Source organism: Nerophis lumbriciformis, linkage group LG13, assembly GCF_033978685.3.
Source record: "Nerophis lumbriciformis linkage group LG13, RoL_Nlum_v2.1, whole genome shotgun sequence".
Lineage (NCBI taxonomy): Eukaryota > Metazoa > Chordata > Actinopteri > Syngnathiformes > Syngnathidae > Nerophis > Nerophis lumbriciformis.
Window position 1 is genome coordinate 25,772,307 of NC_084560.2, and position 19,629 is coordinate 25,791,935.

The following is a 19,629-nucleotide window of genomic DNA, read 5'->3' on the forward strand; positions in this document are numbered from 1 at the left end:
ATTATGTTTATAAACTCAGGAAATACGACCAAATGAGGACTTTGCATATGACCAATGTATGATCCTGTAACGACTTGGTATCGGATCGATACCTAAATTTGTGGTATCATCCAAAACTAATGTAAAGCATCCAAACAACAGAAGAATAAGTGATTATTACATTTTAACAGAAGTGTAGATAGAACATGTTAAAATAGAAAATAAGCAAATATTAACAGTAAATGAACAAGTAGAATTATAATCATTTTTTACAGCTTGTCCCTTATGATTTTGACAAAGTAATAGAATGATAAATGACACAATATGTTACTGCATATGTCAGCAGACTAAATTAGGAGCCTTTGTTTGCTTACTTACTAAGAAAAGAAAAGTTGTCTTGCATGTTCACTTGCAATAAGAAACATATGTTTAATGTACCGTAAGATTTTTTTTGCTAAAATAAAGCCAATAATGCAATTTTTGTGGTCCTCTTCATTTAGAAAAGTATCGAAAAGAACCGAAATACATGTTGGTACCGGTACCAAAATATTTGTATCGGGAAAACACGAATGTATACATTTCAGTAATCATTTATATTTACACTGGTCCCTCAACATAAGAGTGACCTAACTTAGGAGTGTTTTGACATAAGAGCTGTCCCTCGGTTAATTGTTACGCTTTAGTTGGCGTAGCAAATGTCACGGTTAACCCTGTAAAGATCCTCCTAAAACATCAAGTCTTACTCGTTAGCATTAGCTTATAGCTGGAAATGGACATGACTTAATTTTTTCAACTATGGGAAGGAAGAAAGTGAGTGTGAAGGACAGTGCTGAGAAGAAGAAGTGCATGGTTTTCTTTAAATTAAAGAAATAAATCATCCAAAAATTAAAATGCATAGTCGACTTGGCAAAGCAGTGCGAGGGTGTCACTGCTACTTTACACTGAGTCTAACGCCAGCTAGGAATGTTAAAATAATATCTACACGGTGGACATTTAACCAGGAAAAGATGGAAAAGTTGCTGATGGTGTGTTTGACAAAGAAGCAGCTTTAAAAGAGATACACTAGAAGTCCGCGCTCCACGGCAAATGTTGTAAATTATTATTACATTACTTCATACTGTACTTGTTTGTAGTACAGTTGTTGTTGATACAATATTTTTTTTAAGTTTGTTTTTTCTTTTTGAAATGCATGTTGCATTACACTAAATTGCACTATTTTAGGGCAGCCAAGCACCAATTAAACTGATTTCAATTCATTTCAATGGGAGACATGGATTTGAGACACAACTGTTTAAGTCGGGGGTCAGCAACCCGCGGCTCTCGAGCCGCATGCGTCTTTTTAGTGCCGCCCTAGTGGCTCCCTGTAGCATTTTTCAAAATGGGGGAAAAATACATCTGTTGTTTGAGGACCAACATGACACAAACCTTCCCAATATTTAGAAAGCCCACTGTTAAATATGTTTGTGTGTATGCTTCACTGATGAGAGTATTTGGTGACAAGGTTTGTCCTACTAATTTCGGCGGTTCTTGAACTCACCGTTGTGTGGACTGTGACGCAACAGTTTGTTTACATGTACAATCTTCCACTCCTCCTTTGTCTCATTTTGTCCACCAAACGTTTTATACTGTGCGCAAATGCTGTTGTTGATGTCATTGACTTGTTGGAGTGATAATCAGGCATATTTGGTCAGTGCATGACTGCAAGCTGATCAATGCCAACATGCTATTTAGGCTAGTTGTATGTACATATTGCATCATTATGCCTCATTTTTCTGAGAGTAGGCTAATATAGCTAATATAGACACTTACATCATGTGTTGCCTTCATTATAACACGTATATAACACATTTTTAAAGTCATTTTGATAGTAGGCTAATATAGCTAATATAGACACTTACATCATGTGTTGTCTTCATTATAACACTTATATAAGACTTTTAAAGTCATTTTGATAGTAGGCTAATATAGCTAATATAGACACTTACATCATGTGTTGCCTTCATTATAACACGTATATAACACATTTTTAAAGTCATTTTGATAGTAGGCTATTATAGCTAATAGAGACACTTACATCATGTGTTGTCTTCATTATAACACTTATAAAGTCATTTTGATAGTAGGCTAATATAGCTAATATAGACACTTACATCATGTGTTGTCTTCATTATAACACTTATAAAGTCATTTTGATAGTCGGCTAATATAGCTAATATAGACACTTACATCATGTGTTGTCTTCATTATAACACGTATATAAAACTTTTTTAAAGTAATTTTGATAGTAGGCTATTATAGCTAATATAGACACTTACATCATGTGTTGTCTTCATTATAACACTTATAAAGTCATTTTGATAGTAGGCTAATATAGCTAATATAGACACTTACATCATGTGTTGTCTTCATTATAACACTTATATAAGACTTTTAAAGTCATTTTGATAGTAGGCTAATATAGCTATGGACGGCTCCAGACAGATTTGTTTTTTGTTATGTTGGTCCAATATGGATCTTTCATCGTTTTGGGTTGCCGACCCCTGGTATTTCACATTGCTTTCTACATGTAAACTACAAATCTATAAACTTTTATATTTTGGGTGTCCGGAACCAATTGACATTATTTCTTATGGGAGCAGTTTTTGGACAGACCTTACGGAGAAAATCACAATAGAAAACTGATGCCATGTCTCAAGGTTTGTTTACATCAGGGGTGTCGAATGTACGGCCCGCAGGCCGGATCAAGAACAGGTTTTATCCACGTGATGAGTTTGCTAAGTATAAAAAGGAGCCGAATTTTTGAATGAAAGAAACTGCTTTTCTAAATGTGTCCACTAGATGTCGCAATAGCATTTCTTTGTATCTTTATAGATGACGCTACACATGGAAATGATCAAACTACATAAATAACATCCTGTAATTTGATTTTAATATTATTATTTTTTTCTTGATAGATTGAAAATGAACACCAATGAGTTGACTGATGAACATTATCACATCATTTATTCAGAAAGTACAAATAACAACAAATAAAGATAAATGTAAGTGTAAAAAAACCCCAACATCATCATGATTTGTACATTTTCAGAATGTGCTTGTTCTATTTTTAAACAAAGAAAACAATCTGAAGTTGTCTTTATTTTTAAGTTACCGTGCCGTGATTTTACCAGTCCGGCCCACTTCTGAGTAGATTTTTCTCCATGTGGCTGCCGATCTAAAAATGAGTTTGACACCCTTGTATTACATAGTTGTGCTGCACAAACACAGAAAGGCGAATGTGCTGTTTTGTTGCAAAGACTGAAGCCAGCTCAGGTGACCTTGAGGCGGTTTTCAAAATAAAAGAGACAGATTAGCAAACGAGCTATTTATCAAATTAATTGCATCGGTTTTAGCTGAAACAAACTGGCAAACACTCTGACGACGCCAACAGACATTTTACCCACCGGTGGATTTCGCCCCGCTTCGCTCTGCTGCTGCTGGCGACACATTACTGCAGAGGGAACACGACCTTTGACCCAAACTGGGAACTTCATATCCTCAAGAGCAGAGGAGGCATCGGGAAAAATCGCTGCAGCTTGCAAAATGTTCCCCGTTAATCCCGCGACAGGCAGAGCCTGATTGAGCGAGACTGGAGCCGGCACAACAGGAAAAGTTGCCCGACAATTCCAGGAAAGCTTCAGCTCCACCTACAGCCGGAGGCATGGTCGGCACTGAAAGAGTGTGTGTGTGTGTGTGTGTGTGTGTGTGTGTGTGTGTGTGTGTGTGTGTGTTTGTGTGTGTGTGTGTGTGTGTGTGTGTGTGTGTGTGTTTTCTTGTATTGCTACCCTTCTTGAGACATCAACAAGGAAAAGTACCTTCCATATGAGGACCGGTGAACAAGTTTTTCAAATTGACTGTGTGTCGGTTTTAAAAGTAAACATTTGAAGTGCTCCTCCTCTGGCCAACATATGTAATAACAAGTGTGTGTAAGAAATTGAAATGTGCCCCCTTTGGCAGAAAAAATAAATAAATACAAAATAAATAAATATGTATATAGAGACATACTGTAATAACATGAAGTAAATAATGAAGATTAAAAACCAATTACAAACAAAAAATTCAGAAAAATAAAACATTATCTAAAAGCAGTCTTTTTCTTACAAAATTGGGAACAATTTCTCATATCCTTTCCGTTTCTGTAATATTGTAATATTTTCTCGTGAAATTATTACTTTCTTATGTAAACGTATTACTTTTTAAATGCAAAATGGTGACATTTGTTGTATAAAATTCTGATTTTTATCACAATTTTTTTTGTTTTCCTTGTAAAATAGTGACATATTTGGAGTAAAATTATGACTTTTGTCATAATTTTGCCAAGTAAAATTCCGAATATTATTATAACATTGCCAACATTTGAAAGTTTTCTTATAAAATTGTGACTTTTGTCGAGTAAAATTACGACTCTTTCCATAAAATTGCCAACATTTTAAGCGTTTCTTGTAAAATTGCGACTGCTATTGAGTAAAATTCCAACTTTTATCATAATATTGCACAAATGTTCAGTTTTTCTTGTAAAATTTTGACTTGCGTTCAGTAAAAATACGACTTTTAAATTTTATAACACTAGAGGTAGGCATTTTTCGGAGGTCTCAAGAAGGTAACACATATAAGACAATGTGTGTGTGTGTGTGTGTGTGTGTGTGTGTGTGTGTGTGTGTGTGTGTGTGTGTGTGTGTGTGTGTGTTCTTGTATTTCTACCCTTCTTGAGACATCAAGAAGGAAAAGTACCTTTCATATGAGGACCGGTGAATAAGTTAGGACATAAATCATGGTCCCAATACGGAAAACCATTGCATCTAATAGAGAATGTCTCATTTGCACCCTTGGTGGTGAAATCTATCAAAAATATCAAAAAGTGTGCCCCCTCTGGCCAACATATGTAATAACAAGTGTGTGTACGAAATTGAAATGCACCCCCTTTGGCCAAAATAAATAAAAATAAATAAATAATTATGTATATAAAGACGTGCCGTAATATCTTGAAGTAAATAATGAAGATTAAAAATCAATTACAAACAAAAAAATTCTAAAAAAAATAACTAAAAGCAGTCTTTTTCTCACAATGTGTCGACTTGTTTCTTATAAAATTGGGAGCAATTTCTTATATTCCTTTTCGTGAAATTATTACTTTTTTTTAATGTAAAATTATTACTTTTTAAATGCAAAATGGTGACATTTGTCATATTTTTTTTTTTGTTGTTCATGTAAAATAGTGACATTTTTGGAGTCAAATTATGACTTTTGTCATAATTTTGCCAAGTAAAATTCCGATTATTATTATAATATTGCCAACATTTGAAAGTTTTCTTATAAAATGGTGACTTTTGTCGAGTACAATTACGACTCTTTCCATAAAATTGCCAACATTTTAAGCGTTTCTTGTAAAATTGCGACTGCTATTGAGTAAAATTCCAACTTTTATCATAATATTGCACAAATGTTCAGTTTTTCTTGTAAAATTTTGACTTGCGTTGAGTAAAATTACAACTTTTATTATAACACTAGAGGTAGGCATTTTTCGGAGGTCTCAAGAAGGTAACATATAAGACAATGTGTGTGTGTGTGTGTGTGTGTGTGTGTGTGTGTGTGTGTGTGTGTGTGTGTGTGTGTGTGTGTGTGTGTGTTCTTGTATTTCTACCCTTCTTGAGACATCAAGAAGTAAAAGTACCTTCCATATGAGGACCGGTGAACAAGTTAGGACATAAATCATTGTCTCAATGCAGAAAACCATTGCATCTAATAGAGAATGTCTCATTTGCACCCCTGGTGGTGAAATCTATCAAAAAGTGTCCCCCCTCTGATCAACATATGAAATAACAAGTGTGTGTAAAATTTTAAGTGCTCCCCCTCTGGCCAACATATGTAATAACAAGTGTGTGTAAGAAATTGAAATGCGCCCATTTTGGCCAAAATAAATAACAATAAATAAATAATTATGTATATAAAGACACACTGTAATATCTTGAAGTAAATAATGAATATTAAAAATCAATTACAAACAAAAAAATGTAAAAAAAATTAACTAAAAGCAGTCTTTTTCTCACAATGTGTCGACTTGTTTCTTAAAAAATTGGGAACAATTTCTTATATTCTTTCTCGTGAAATTATTCCTTTTTTTTAATGTAAAATTATTACTTTTTAAATGCAAAATGGTGACATTTGTCATATAATTTTGCTGAGTAAAATTCAGATTATTATTATTATAATATTGCCAGAATTTTAAGGTTTTCTTATAAAATTGTGACTTTTGTCGAGTAAAATGACGACTTTTACCTAAAATTGCCAAAATGTTAAGCTTTTCTTGTAAAATTGCAACTGCTATTGAATAAAATTCCAACTTTTATCATAATGTTGCACAAATGTTCAGTTTTTCTTGTAAAATTTTGACTTGTGTTGAGTAAAATTACGACTTTTATTATAATATTAGAGGGAGGTCTCAAGAAGGTAACAAATATAAGAATGTGTGTGTGTGTGTGTGTGTGTGTGTGTGTGTGTACTCACGCACAGGTACATTTACGTGCTATCATCTACCAACTCAGATCACTTTCACACAGTCTTTTGTGTGTCTGTGTGTCCCTTTTGCACAACAACACAATGTCGCGCCAGCCTCTGGAGACTCCAACATGGGAGCATGTCGGACAAATGCAAACACAATCCAGAGCGGAGGAACAAACACCAACATGCACCTCCGGCTCCTCTCTCTCCATCTCTCTGCCGTGATAGACAACGAGCCAAAGCAGACGTGACGCGACATCATCTGCCGCATCCCGGTCGGCGGCCCTCGAGTGGAAGGCGCCGTCAGCTTTTTCTCGCGACTCGTGTCCCTTCACTCATCGAGAGTCCCCGGAGTGACTCCTCTTCCGGAGCGACAGACAGAAGGTCGATATTAAAAAGGCGCGCAGAATTCTTACAAAACAAGCACAGTTGCACCAGGCCATATATTTTTAAAAGGAATAAATATTTTTACATACAGTATTTTCCGGACCATAGGGCCCACCGGATTATAAGGTGCACTGCCAATGAATGGTCTATTTTTCATATATAATGCACACCGGATTATAGGGCGCATTAAAGGAGTCATATTATTATTAGTTTTTTTCGAAATGTAAAACACTTCCTTGTGGTCTACATAACATGTAATGGTGGTTCTTTGGTCAAAATGTTGCATAGATGATGTTTTACAGATCATCTTCAAGTCGCTTTCTGACAGTCGCTTCCGAATGCGCAGTTTTGTGGGCGGTCTTATTTACGTGGCTCACCTTCGGCGGCGTCTTCTCCCCGTCATCTTTGTTGTAGCGTGCAAGGACAGGAGTGGAAGAAGTGTCAAAAGATGGTGCTAACTGTTTTAATGGCATTCAGACTTTACTTCAATCAATAACGGAGCAGCATCTACTCATCCGGAAACAACAACGTGTCCCGTGAAAAACCAACCGACCGGAACTCTCTAATAACTAAAGTTTCTTGGGTGAATAATGTAAACTCACTACACCGGTATGTTTTAGCGCTTTCATGGCGAGTTTACTGACAGATATAAGTAAGAACTTTACATAACTTTATATTAGAAATGGCAACATAGGAGGATGAATGTCACATAACAAGAAGATAGACAAAAAGAAGAAGCCTATCGACTACGTCGTCGGCACGGACTACAAAGGCGGACTCGCACAATTTTTCAGGATTTATGCAGAGCCCAAATACAGATCAGCAGGTACCAGAAAGTAAGAAAAGTTGCTTTTGCATAACATTGCGAAACAAAACGCCAGATAATATGTCTTACCTTATACACACCTTACACACAAAACAGGACATACTTTTTCAACCCACAGCACCTACAGTAAGCAAACTTGCCAAAAAGATGGCGCCATAACACAAACTATAACCCCCTTTCAGTGTTTCTGCCGGTGTTGAAAACTATTTGTTGAATACAAAACATTATGGCTGTTAGCGAAGAAAAACCCAGAAGTAAGCCCCATCTTTTTATAAGCCGCAGGGTACGAAGCGTAGGAAAAAAAGTAGCAACTTTTAGTCCGAAAAATATGCAGTGAAAATGTACAATAAATGGATCTATTACTTCACGTAGCTGAAGTCGTGTCGTACTTCTTTGGACAGCACACTCTGAGACTAATGTGATCTTGTTTTATTTTAGACCTGGGATTGTTAGGAATGGGTAACGAATTCGGTACTTTTATAGGCACGTCGGTACTACCGGGTACCATTTTACGTAAAAACAAAACGGTGCCAAATTTCAATATCTTTGCTGCACGTGACCATCCTTTCGAGAGTAACGATCCTGCAGCCGTGCGTGGAACTGTCAGTTTGCACTTACTTTTCAGAGGTGCTGAATAAAACAAAAAATAGTGCTCGCGAAACGGTCATGAGTGTTGATAAATCACGTTGCGAGTGCCGTGTAATATATTTGCATTTTTTCCTGCCAGCATTGTGGCCGTTTTGCTGATCAGAATATATTCTGCATATTAATGAAGACAGAGACAAAACGCCAGATCATATGTCTTACCTTATACACGCCTTATACACAAAACAGGAAGTACATTTTCAACCCACAGCACCTGCAATAACCGAACTTGCCAAATAACGGCACCATAACACAGACAATAACACCTTTTCAGTGTTTCTGCCGGTATTGAAAACTATTTGTTGAATACAAAACATTATGGTTGTTAGCTAAGAAAAACCCATAAATAAGCCCCATCGTTTTATAAGCCGCAGGGTACGTAGCGGAGGAAAAATGTAGCAACTTATAGTCCGAAAAATATGCAGTGAAAATACGCAATCCACTTTGCACACGTTTAGTGGATCAGCTTTGCGTGTGCTATCAAGTTTGCTCGTGTTTTAGTACACACAGACCTTTAGTAAATCAGGCCCCAAGGCTCCACATTTCCAAATTGCACTAGTTCGGTGCTAATTATAATGGATTTTCCATGAACGTGCTATTGATTAGAGTTAGCGATTTTACATGGTGATTTTAACACCCCCAAATTTGGTAATCACGACTGAAACTAAGAAGCACGTTACAATCAAACAGCTGGTGTGTAATAGGTACAATACTCACAGTACAAACCCATGTTATGGCTCAGCATGGGACTAGATTCAGTTTAAAGGCAAAGACTACTTCCTGGCTAGGCAACACACCGTAATCTATTCACCACATGCTATCAAAGTCTATTATAATACAAAACCTAAAACCAATGAAGTTGTCACGTTGTGTAAATGGTAAATAAAAACAAAATACAATGATTTGCAAATCCTTTTCAACTTATATTCAATTGAATAGACTGCCAAAACAAGATATTTAATGTTTGAACTGGAAAATTTAATTTTTTGCAAATATTAACTCTTTTGCAATTTCCTGCCTGCATCATGTTTCAAAAAAGCTGGCACAAGTGGCAAAAAAGACTGAGAACGTTGAGGGATGCTCATCAAACACTTATTTGGAACATCCCACAGGTGAACAGGCTAATTGGGAACAGGTGGGTGCCATGATTGGGTATAAAAGCAGCTTCCATGAAATGCTCAGTCATTCACAAACAAGGATGGGGTGAGGGTCACCACTTTGTCAACAAATGCGTGAGCAAATTTTCCAACAGATTAAGAACAACATTTCTCAAGGAGCTGTTGCAAGGAATTTTGGGATTTCACCATCTACGGTCTGTAATATCATCAAAAGGTTCAGAGAATCTGGGAAAATCACTGCACGTAAGCGATTAATTACGGACCTTCGATCCCTCAGGCCGTAGTGCATCAAAAAGCGACATCAGTGTGTAAAGGACATCACCACATGGGCTTAGGAACACTTAAGAAAACCACTGTCAGTAACTACAGTTTGTCGCTTCATCTGTAAGTGCAAGTTAAAACTCTACTATGCTAAGCCAAGGCCGTTTATCAACAACACCCAGAAACGCCGCCGGCTTTGCTGGACCCGAGCTCATCTAAGATGGACTGATGTAAAGTGGAAAAGTGTTCTGTGGTCTGACGAGTCCACATTTCAAATTGTTTTTGGAAACTGTGGACGTTGTGTCCTTCGGAACAAAGGAGAAAATAACTATCTGGTTTGTTATGGACGCAAAATTCAAAAGCCAGCATCTGTGATGGTATGGGGGTGTATTAGTGCCCAAGGCATGGGTAACGTACACATCTGTGAAGGCACCATTAATGCTGAAAGGTACATACAGGTTTTGGAGCAACATATGTTGCCATCCATGCAACATAATCATGGACGCCCCTGCTTATTTCAGCAAGACAATGCCAAGCCACATGTTACAACAGCGTGGCTTCATAGCAAAAGAGTGCGGGTACTAGACTGGCCTGCCTGTAGTCCAGACCTGTCTCCCATTGAAAATGTGTGGCGCATTATGAAGCCTAAAATACCACAACGGAGACCCCCGGACTGTTGAACAACTTAAGTTGTACATCAAGCAAGAATGGGAAAGAATTCCACCTGAAAAGCTTAAAAAATTGGTTTCCTCAGTTCCCAAACGTTTACTGAGTGTTGTTAAAAGGAAAGGCGCAGTGGTAAAAATGCCCCTGTGCCAACTTATTTGCAACTAAATTCTAAGTTAATGATTATTTGCAAAAAAAAAAAGTTTTTCTGTTCGAACATCAAATATCTTGTCTTTGCAGTCTATTCGATTGAATATAAGTTGAAAAGGATTTGCAAATCATCGTATTCTGTTTTTATTTACGAATTACACAAAGTGCCAATTTCACTGGTTTTAGGTTTTGTACTAGCAAATGAGACTTAGTGTAAGAAATTAAGATATTATTATCAGGTTATTATTAAACATTATATTAAAAAAAATTGTATTAATAAAAAAATGAACATTTAATAACACATGAACTCACACAGAATTTTGGTACCGCTCTCAATTCTCAGGTACGGGGAACGGGTACCATCCCAACTCAAGTGGTCGCCATGACGACAGAGCGGCCTGACATGTTAAATAACAGTCCTGCTCCAGGCATGACATCACCAGGAGATGTTTTGGCGTACAATTAAGCTCGCCGACGCCTGACGCTGCGAGCGAGACGTAGCACGACTCAACAGAACCGCGTGAGGGCTTTGTCAAAGGAACGAACTTATCACTCGCGGTTTGATTTGATTAGCGAGTAATGGCTCGTTTAGAGATGAAACGACGACAATGTCAAAGATAGGAAAGACAATTTCTCGCTCAAGCACTTCCTAATCCGTTTGGCTACGGCCTTTTATCAGCCTTAATGACGGCCGCCCAGCACAGACCCGGGGAGATGCTTTCTTTCCCCGGAGGAAGACATCTAACGTCATTATCCTCCGTGCAGCCGTGACTGACGTGGACGGCGGCCTGCAGGTGCTTGTCTGAAGTCGCCATGCTCGACTGCGGCCCGCTCATGCCCGTAATGTGATTTACAGCTTTGGCCCCCGCAAAGCCCTCGATTAGACGGACACGATCTACCCGATCTGCAGCTCGACACAACACTCGGATTAAGATGCACGCGTCCTGCTTCTGGACCAGTGCATGGTTTGTATTGCAGCTACAGATTAATTCGCCAAATCAACCATTTTGCATGCATGTGGCACAGGCAGAAGATATAGGCATGTTGGTGCAGATCTGGATAAAGGTGCAATCCAATGATTTTTACAAGCTTCTGTCATTGAGCTGTGCACAAACTGATTTAGCACAAAGCTGTTTTTTTTTAATTATTTCGCTCTGTATTCTTGCTGTGTTGTTGAGGTCAGCAGCAAACTTTCATTTCCTCCATGCGGCTTGGGGGGGGGGGGGAAACCACCAACAACCTCTCCAAGACCGAGAAGGGACTTTTGTCGTCGTTGTTGTTTTAACAGAGACGCACACAGCAAAAAAATGTGTGTATATATATATAAAAAAAACTAACCACTTCAAATAAAGCTAATGTCAGTGTTTGTCTTTGAAGCAGACTAGTCATTTGTAGAAGCCAAATATGGGCAAGGTTTCCGTTGTGGACAACAGTCAAAGTGCACCACCATGTGGCTGATTTAATTACTGCATTTACTAGGATTGGAAGAATGGATTAAAATATTTAATTCACTGAGTGCTGAGGAAGCAAAGCTAACATTCAAACTAATATTTGTGTATGTCAAATGATAGAAAAAATTCAAATATATAACATAACTATAAAAAGAGTGATAACTACAAACTATGTAATACAATGAATTAAATTATTGTAAATAAATAAATACAATTAAGAAACAAAAAAGATGGCAAGTAATAAAAAGCGCTCCTATATCACTACAAGATAATCACAGCATAATGTAGTAAGTTGGCATGTCGTGTAAATTGTAAATAAAAACACAATACAATGATTTCCGTATCCTTTTTCAACCTATATTTAATTTAATAGACTGCAAAGACAAGATACTTAACGTTGGAACTGGAAAATGTTATTTTCTGCAAATATTAGATCATTTGGAATTTGATGCCTGCAACAGGTTTAAAAAAAAGCTGGCACAAGTGGCAAAAAAGACTGAGAAAGTTGAGGAATGCTCATCAAACACTTAATTTGGAACATCCCACAGGTGAACAGGCTAATTGGGAACAGGTGGGTGCCATGATTGGGTATAAAAGCGGCTTTCATGAAATGCTCAGTCGTTCACAAACAAGGATGGGGCGAGGGTCACCACTTTGTGAACAAATGCGTGAGCAAATTGCCAAACAGTTTAAGAACAACATTTCTCAACGAGCTATTGCAAGGAATTTAGGGACTTCACCATCTACGGTCCGTAATATCATCAAAAGGTTCAGAGAATCTGGAGAAATCACTGCACGTAAGCGATGATATTACGGACCTTGGATCCCTCAAGCGGTACTGCATCAAAAAACGATATCAGTGGGTAAAGGATATCACCACATGGGCTCAGGAACAGTTCAGAAAACAACTGTCAGTAACTAAAGTTCTTTGTTACATCTGTTAGTGCAAGTTAAAACTCTACTATGCAAAGCCAAAGCCATTTATCAACAACACCCAGAAACGCTGTCGGCTTCGCTGGGCCCAAGCTCATCTAATATGGGCTGATGCAAAGTGGAAAAGTGTTCTGTGGTCTGACAAGTCCACCTTGTTTTTGGAAACTGTGGACGTGGTGTGCTCTGGAACAAAGAGGAAAAGAACCATCCGGATTGTTATAGGCGCAACGTTCAAAAGCCAGCATCTGTGATGGTATGGGTGTATTAGTGCCCAAGACATGGGTAACTTACACATCTGTGAAGGCGCCATTAATGCTGAAAGGTACATACAGGTTTTGGAGCAACATATGTTGCCATCCAAGCAACGTTCTCATGGACACCCCTGCTTATTTCAGCAAGACAATGCCAGGCCAAGTGTTACAACAGCGTGGCTTCATAGTTAAAGTGTGCGGGTACTAGACTGGCCTGCCTGTAGTCCAGACCTGTCTCCCATTGAAAATGTGTGGCGCAATATGAAGCCTAAAAGACCCCGGACTGTTGAACAACTTAAGCTGTATATCAAGCAAGAATGGGAAAGAATTCCACCTGAAAAGCTTCAAAAATGGGTCTCCTCAGTTCCCAAATGTTTACTGAGTGTTGTTAAAAGGAAAGGCCATGTAACACAGTGGTAAAAATGCCCCTGTGCCAACTTTTTGTAATGTGTTGTTGCCATTAAATTTTAAGTTAATGATTATTTGCAAAAATTAAGTTTCTCAGTTTGAACATTAAATATCTTGTCTTTGCAGTCTATTCAAAGTTGAGAAGGATTTGCAAATCATTGTATTCTGTTTTTATTTATGAATTACACAACATGCCAACTTCACTGGTTTTGAGTTTTGTATATAAAGCATCTTTGAGTTTAATGAAAACTGCTTTAAAAAATGATAATTTATTGATATTTAATGAGATTATCCCTTATTGCTGTATTATACTAAGGTGTATGTATGTTTGTAATACAGGTTAATTAATTTTTATTCCGTCAGTGATTATGTATATACATAAATATTCAAACGCTTAATTACATTTCAAAACGTCTCCCAGTTGCCAAATTGTGAGGACAAAACGATCCCCATGATCATGAAAAATGGCAAAAACCATATATTCCTTAATAACATTGACTCTCTAAAAGGCCCTCCCTCCTGTTTCCATGGCGACACCTCCACCTTTGTTTGTCCCAGTGGCAATCAAGGGCAACAACACCCTCTCGTGGGAAGATGTCAAACATTCCTTCTTACAGGAGCAAGATAAGTAACCAATTAGCTGGAAACGCACCTTTTGTGGTATCCACAGGCAGCTAACGGAAACATTAGCTCTGCAGCAGATGAACGTGCACACGCTGAAATAAGTGTTTTGGCATTTCGAAGGTCACGAGGTGAGCAGGTAGTGGATGGAAGGCGGCGTTACCGCTCTCCGAGAGCAATAAACAACTTTCATGACTCACAGTGTTTGAATAAAAAACTAAATATAAGAAGTTCAACTCCTCCCTTTGATGCTACCTTCCAGTTTAGTCGTCCCGCCCCTTTCGGGACTGGAGGGATCCACACCGAAAGGATTCGAGAAGGCCCCCTAAAGAGTGCTGGAGGTGCACAAAGCGACTTACCCGCCGCATAGTGACGTCCATCGCTGAGCAAGAAGGGAGCGTTTAAAGTGGTGCACGTGCAGGCCGACGCCGCGACTGAGCGAGTCAGTGGAGTGAACTTTGGCCACAGTCGCTCCTCCTCGCCCACTGACATGCACCAGCAGGAGGAGGAGGAGGAGGAGGATCGAAACTTTCCGCCCTGGCCTAGCCTCCACTTTTTAAGCACGCACGCATGCAGCCCCACTCGCCGATTGCGGAGAGGAGGGGCGGAGCGTGGAAAGAGGCCAGAACTCTCCACAAACATATTCTCATAGACATAAGCGATGAGTGCATCAAGATCACACATATTGTCTGTATTTATTGCCTGGATTATTGCTGTTGGGAAAGTGAAATGATAGGGTAGAGTATTTGGGTAATAATAGTTTACAGTAGTATAATCTTGATGTGTCTGCTGTCTGTTTTATGTTCATATTTGATGTTTTTCTCCCACTATCTGCCTGGTTGCATTGGTTTCTAATCTGGTGCCCATAGTACTGTATAAAGCAGGGTTGTCCAAAGTGCGGCCCACGGGTTCTTTTTTTTAATGGCCCGCTGCACATTCTACCAAAAAAATTACACACGTCCCCGTCAGTGACGTGCAGTCAGGGGAGGCACGTGAGGCGGGGCCTCACGTGCCATCATGGAAAGAAAAAAAAATGTAAAAAGAAAAAAAAAAAATTAAATTGTTATATGTATCCAGTGATTATACTATAAAGTTATTTTCCATTTAACTTCACCAGTTTTAGATTATTTTTTATTCAAAATTGCTGAATATTCACATTTGCCGTTCAAATACTGAGAAGAGACGTGCGGTGAGTCAGCAGCCAGTTGAGCCTCACATGGATTGCACAATGACTCGGCTAACTGCTGGCCTGCTGTGCAGTGAGACCGTATTGCTATATGAATTATATTATACATTTCCATAGTTTAGTTAGCTGAGGTATATAATGTACAGTGTATTTGGTCAACAACTGTATGTGTGTAACGTATTTCTTGTGCTGAGCAATCATAAAACGGCTGCGAAGACGCACTGTGTGAGGCTCGCTGTAATCCCGCCTCCTGGTGGTAGAGGGCGCTAGTGATCCCAGAGATCATTCATGCGACTACTCGGCTGCAGAAGAAGTGACAACAAGCAGCAACAGTTAGCAGCGATCGTTTATTTTTTCCTCTCGCCTGGACTTTTAACATGGAGGATTACATATCTAAAATAATAGTTTTCTAAACTGGACTTTCAATCGAAGCAGGAGGCAATACTTATAGGAAGATCTCCATCGAGACAGAGAGACTTTTAAAACTGAAGAAAGATAAGGAAGACTTCTATAAACAAGTTATCGATGCTTTTGTTCAAAAGGAGCAGCGCATGGACTTCATTTATAAGTAAAGGTAAGACCATAATAACGTTTTTTTTAATTAAATGTGCTTTTTTGTGTGCTACAGTTTGTATGTGTAAAGTTAAAGTAAGTTAAAGTACCAATGATTGTCACACACACACTAGGTGTTGTGAAATTTGTCCTCTGCATTTGACCCATCCCTTGATCACCCCCTGGGAGGTGAGGGGAGCAGTGGGCAGCAGCGGCACCGCGCCCGGGAATCATTTTTGGTGATTTAACCCCCAATTCCAACCCTTGATGCTGAGTGCCAAGCAGGGAAGAATACTGGTATGAGCTTATAAACATAACCCGTTAACTGCTGCCAATCAAATGGTGAATAAGACACTCTTTAGGGTTCATATGTTTGTAAATCTGAATGTGATGAAGTCAGTGCCTCACCAGTCATGAACCTCACCGCACGTCACTGCGTCCCGTATAGAACCAGCCTAACGGCGTGTCGTGGTTGGGAGAGCGGCCCTGCCAGCAACATGAGGGGTTCCTGGTTCGATCCCCGGCTTCTACCACCCTAGTCACGTTCATTGTGTCCAAGAGCGAGACACCTCACCCTTGCTCCTGATGGGTCGTGGTAAGCGCCTTGCAGTGTGTGGATGTTTGTGTGGATGGAAATAGTGTCAAAGCGCCTTGAGTGCCTTGAAGATAGAAAAGCGCTTTAACCTGTTTACCATTTACTAGGGATGTCCGATAATGGCTTTTTTGCCGGTATCCGATATTCCGATATTGTCCAACTCTTAATTACCGATTCCGATATCAACCGATACCGATATATACAGTCGTGGAATTAACACATTATTGTGCCTAATTTTGTTGTAATGCCCCGCTGGATGCATCAAACAATGTAACAAGGTTTTCCAAAATAAATCAACTGAAGTTATGGAAAAAAATGCCAACATGGCACTGCCATATTTATTATTGAAGTCACAAAGTGCATTTTTTTTTTTTTAACAGGTCTCAAAACAGCAGCTTGGAATTTGGGACATGCTCTCCCTGAGAGAGCATGAGGAGGTTGAGGTGAGCGGGTTTGGGGGGGGGGGGGGGGGGGGGGGTAAGGGGGAGGGGGGGTTAGGGGGTAGCGGGGGGTGTATATTGTAGCATCCCGGAAGAGTTAGTGCTGCAAGGGGTTCTGGGTATTTGTTCTGTTGTGTTTATGTTGTGTTACGGTGCGGATGTTCTCCCGAAATGTGTTTGTCATTCTTGTTTGGTGTGGATTCACAGTGTGGCGCATATTTGTAACAGTGTTAAAGTTGTTTATATGGCCACCCTCAGTGTGACCTGTATGGCTGTTGACCAAGTATGTTTTGCATTCACTTGTGTGTGTGAAAAGCCGTAGATATTATGTGACTGGGCCGGCACGCAAGCCTTTAAGGTTTATTGGCGCTCTGTACCTCTCCCTACGTCCGTGTACACAGCGGCGTTTTAAAAAGTCATAAATGTTACTTTTTGAAACCGATACCGATAATTTCCGATATTACATTTTAAAGCATTTATCGGCCGATAATATCGGACATCTCTACCATTTACCATTAAAAACGTTACGGCTCAAGCACCTGCCGCCTCTCATTCTTCTGTGTGCTCCTCTGAGGGCGCCTCTAGACACGCCCTTGGGCATTCCTCTCCTGCTGCGGCCGCGTCTCCACTGCACGCAATCTACAATCAACACACTTGACGCTGATGAAGCTCCACTCTTCTTAAGCCAGCGCAACCTGCGTTCCAGTGCCAGAACGTAGCTACCTGTATTGTACAGTAAGCCCACACGTCTCTAGCTCATTTTCCATGTGCCTATTTGCTCTCTGTGTTTCCCCTTGTCTTGTCCTGTGTCGTCATCCCCTGGTTTCGAGCTGTGTGTCTCGTTTCCCTGGATCCCCTCTGGACTCTCTGCTGCCTTCCTGGATCTCGACCTCACACCTGCCCTCGGACAACGTCGCCGCCCTCCTTTCTGTCCCTGGACCTAGACATCGGAGCCGGCCTTGCCATTTCTGGACTTCCGCCTCTTCCTCAACCAGCTCCTTCAACACCTTCCGGTAACACTCAACATATAATCGCTTCACATAGTCACACCACATGTATTTGGATTACTTACACGCGCCATTCTATCAAATTAATAAACATGGCTAAGGCTAAGCGACGTCCCTGTCTCAGTGCCGTCTCTTTATGACCCATTACAAAATTCCTCCAAAAAATGGGACCCGAAAACCAAAAATGGGCTACAACCGGTTTGTCTTCCCGTATATGGTCTTTGATTATTTATGCATGTAGTGTCATGATGTCTACACATTTCTTGCAAGATATGGTCAGTTTAAAAAATAAGAAAAGATTTTAGTTTTGGACTAAAGTTAAAGTTAAAGTAGCAATGATTGTCACACACACACTGGGTGTGGTGAAATATTTGTCCTCTGCATTTGACCCATCCCCTTGTTCCACCCCTTGGGAGGTGAGGGGAGCAGTGGGCAGCAGCAGTGCCACACCCGGGAATCATTTTTGGTGATTTAATCCCCAATTCCAACCCTTGATGCTGAGTGCCAAGCAGGGAGGTAATGGGTCCAATTTTTATAGTCTTTGGTATGACTCAGCCGGGGTTTGAACTCCCAACCTACCGATCTCAGGGCGGACACTCTAACCACTAGGCCACTGAGTAAGTAGGACTAATAATAATATTGGTAAATAATAACAGGGATACCAAATTAGATATCTAAAAATGTATGTGTGTTGTTACCTCCAACACAAAGCTTAGCTTATAATACATAGTTTAGCATACAAAACCCAAAACCAGTGAAGTTGGCACGTTGTGTAAATCGTAAATATAAACAGAATACAATGATTTGCAAACCCTTTTCAACTTATATTCAATTGAATAGACTGCAAAGACAAGATATTTAATGTTCGACTTAACTTAATTTTTTTTTTTGCAAATTATCATTAACTTAGAATTTAATGGCAGCAACACATTGCAAAAAAGTTGGCACGGGGGAATTTTTACCACTGTGTTACATGGCCTTTCCTTTTAACAACACTCAGTAAACATTTGGGAACTGAGGAGACCAATTTTTGAAGCTTTTCAGGTGGAACACCGTTTGCTAGCAAGGTTAACATTTTTAAATGCAAGGATCCGCCAATGTGTTTACGGTGGTCCCAGTTCGTGTATGCAACAGGAACACTACTGTTTTTAGGAATTTGCTAAAAAAAACGTTTGTCTCCCAGGTTTGGAACTAAACTCGGTGGATGTTATTCCGAGGCTGTAATATCGCTTAAAAAATATTTTTAAGACCCTATTTTTGTAAGAGGTTTATGTGCACTGTCACTGTATCTTACAAAAGTAAGTGCTCCTCTCAATTTATGATGTAATATTTTTATGATGCTATATTTTTAAGCGAAGTCAGGGTGTTGAGGGGATCCGGTTTGGTGGCTGCAGGATTGGAGCTCTGCTTTTTGCAGATGACCAAGTCCTGCTGGCTTCATCGGACCGTGATCTTCAGCTCTTACTGGATCGGTTCAAAGCAGAGTGTGAAGCGACTGAAATGAGAATCAGCGCCTCCAAGTCGGAGTCCGTGGTTCTTGCAGGGTGGAGAGCCATCTATAGGTTCTGGACGAGAACCTGCCCCAGGTTGAGGAGTTCAAGTATCTCAGATCTTGT

The 19,629-nt window shown here is 39.5% G+C and overlaps 1 protein-coding gene across 4 annotated transcripts in view; it reads right to left on the reverse strand.

Annotated features, from left to right (window-relative positions):
• Positions 1-19,629, reverse strand: part of mid1 (midline 1) — a 111,230-nt gene that overhangs the window by 41,168 nt on the left and 50,433 nt on the right. The window contains exon 1 of one of the 4 annotated variants that reach the window (XM_061971422.2): positions 14,593-14,933. The exons of 2 other annotated variants lie outside the window; for them this stretch is intronic. The gene's annotated coding sequence lies outside the window, so the exon portion shown is untranslated. Of the gene's footprint in view, positions 1-3,422; positions 3,802-14,592; positions 14,934-19,629 lie in introns of those variants that run through there. One more of the 4 variants, XM_061971423.2, reaches the window with a different exon arrangement.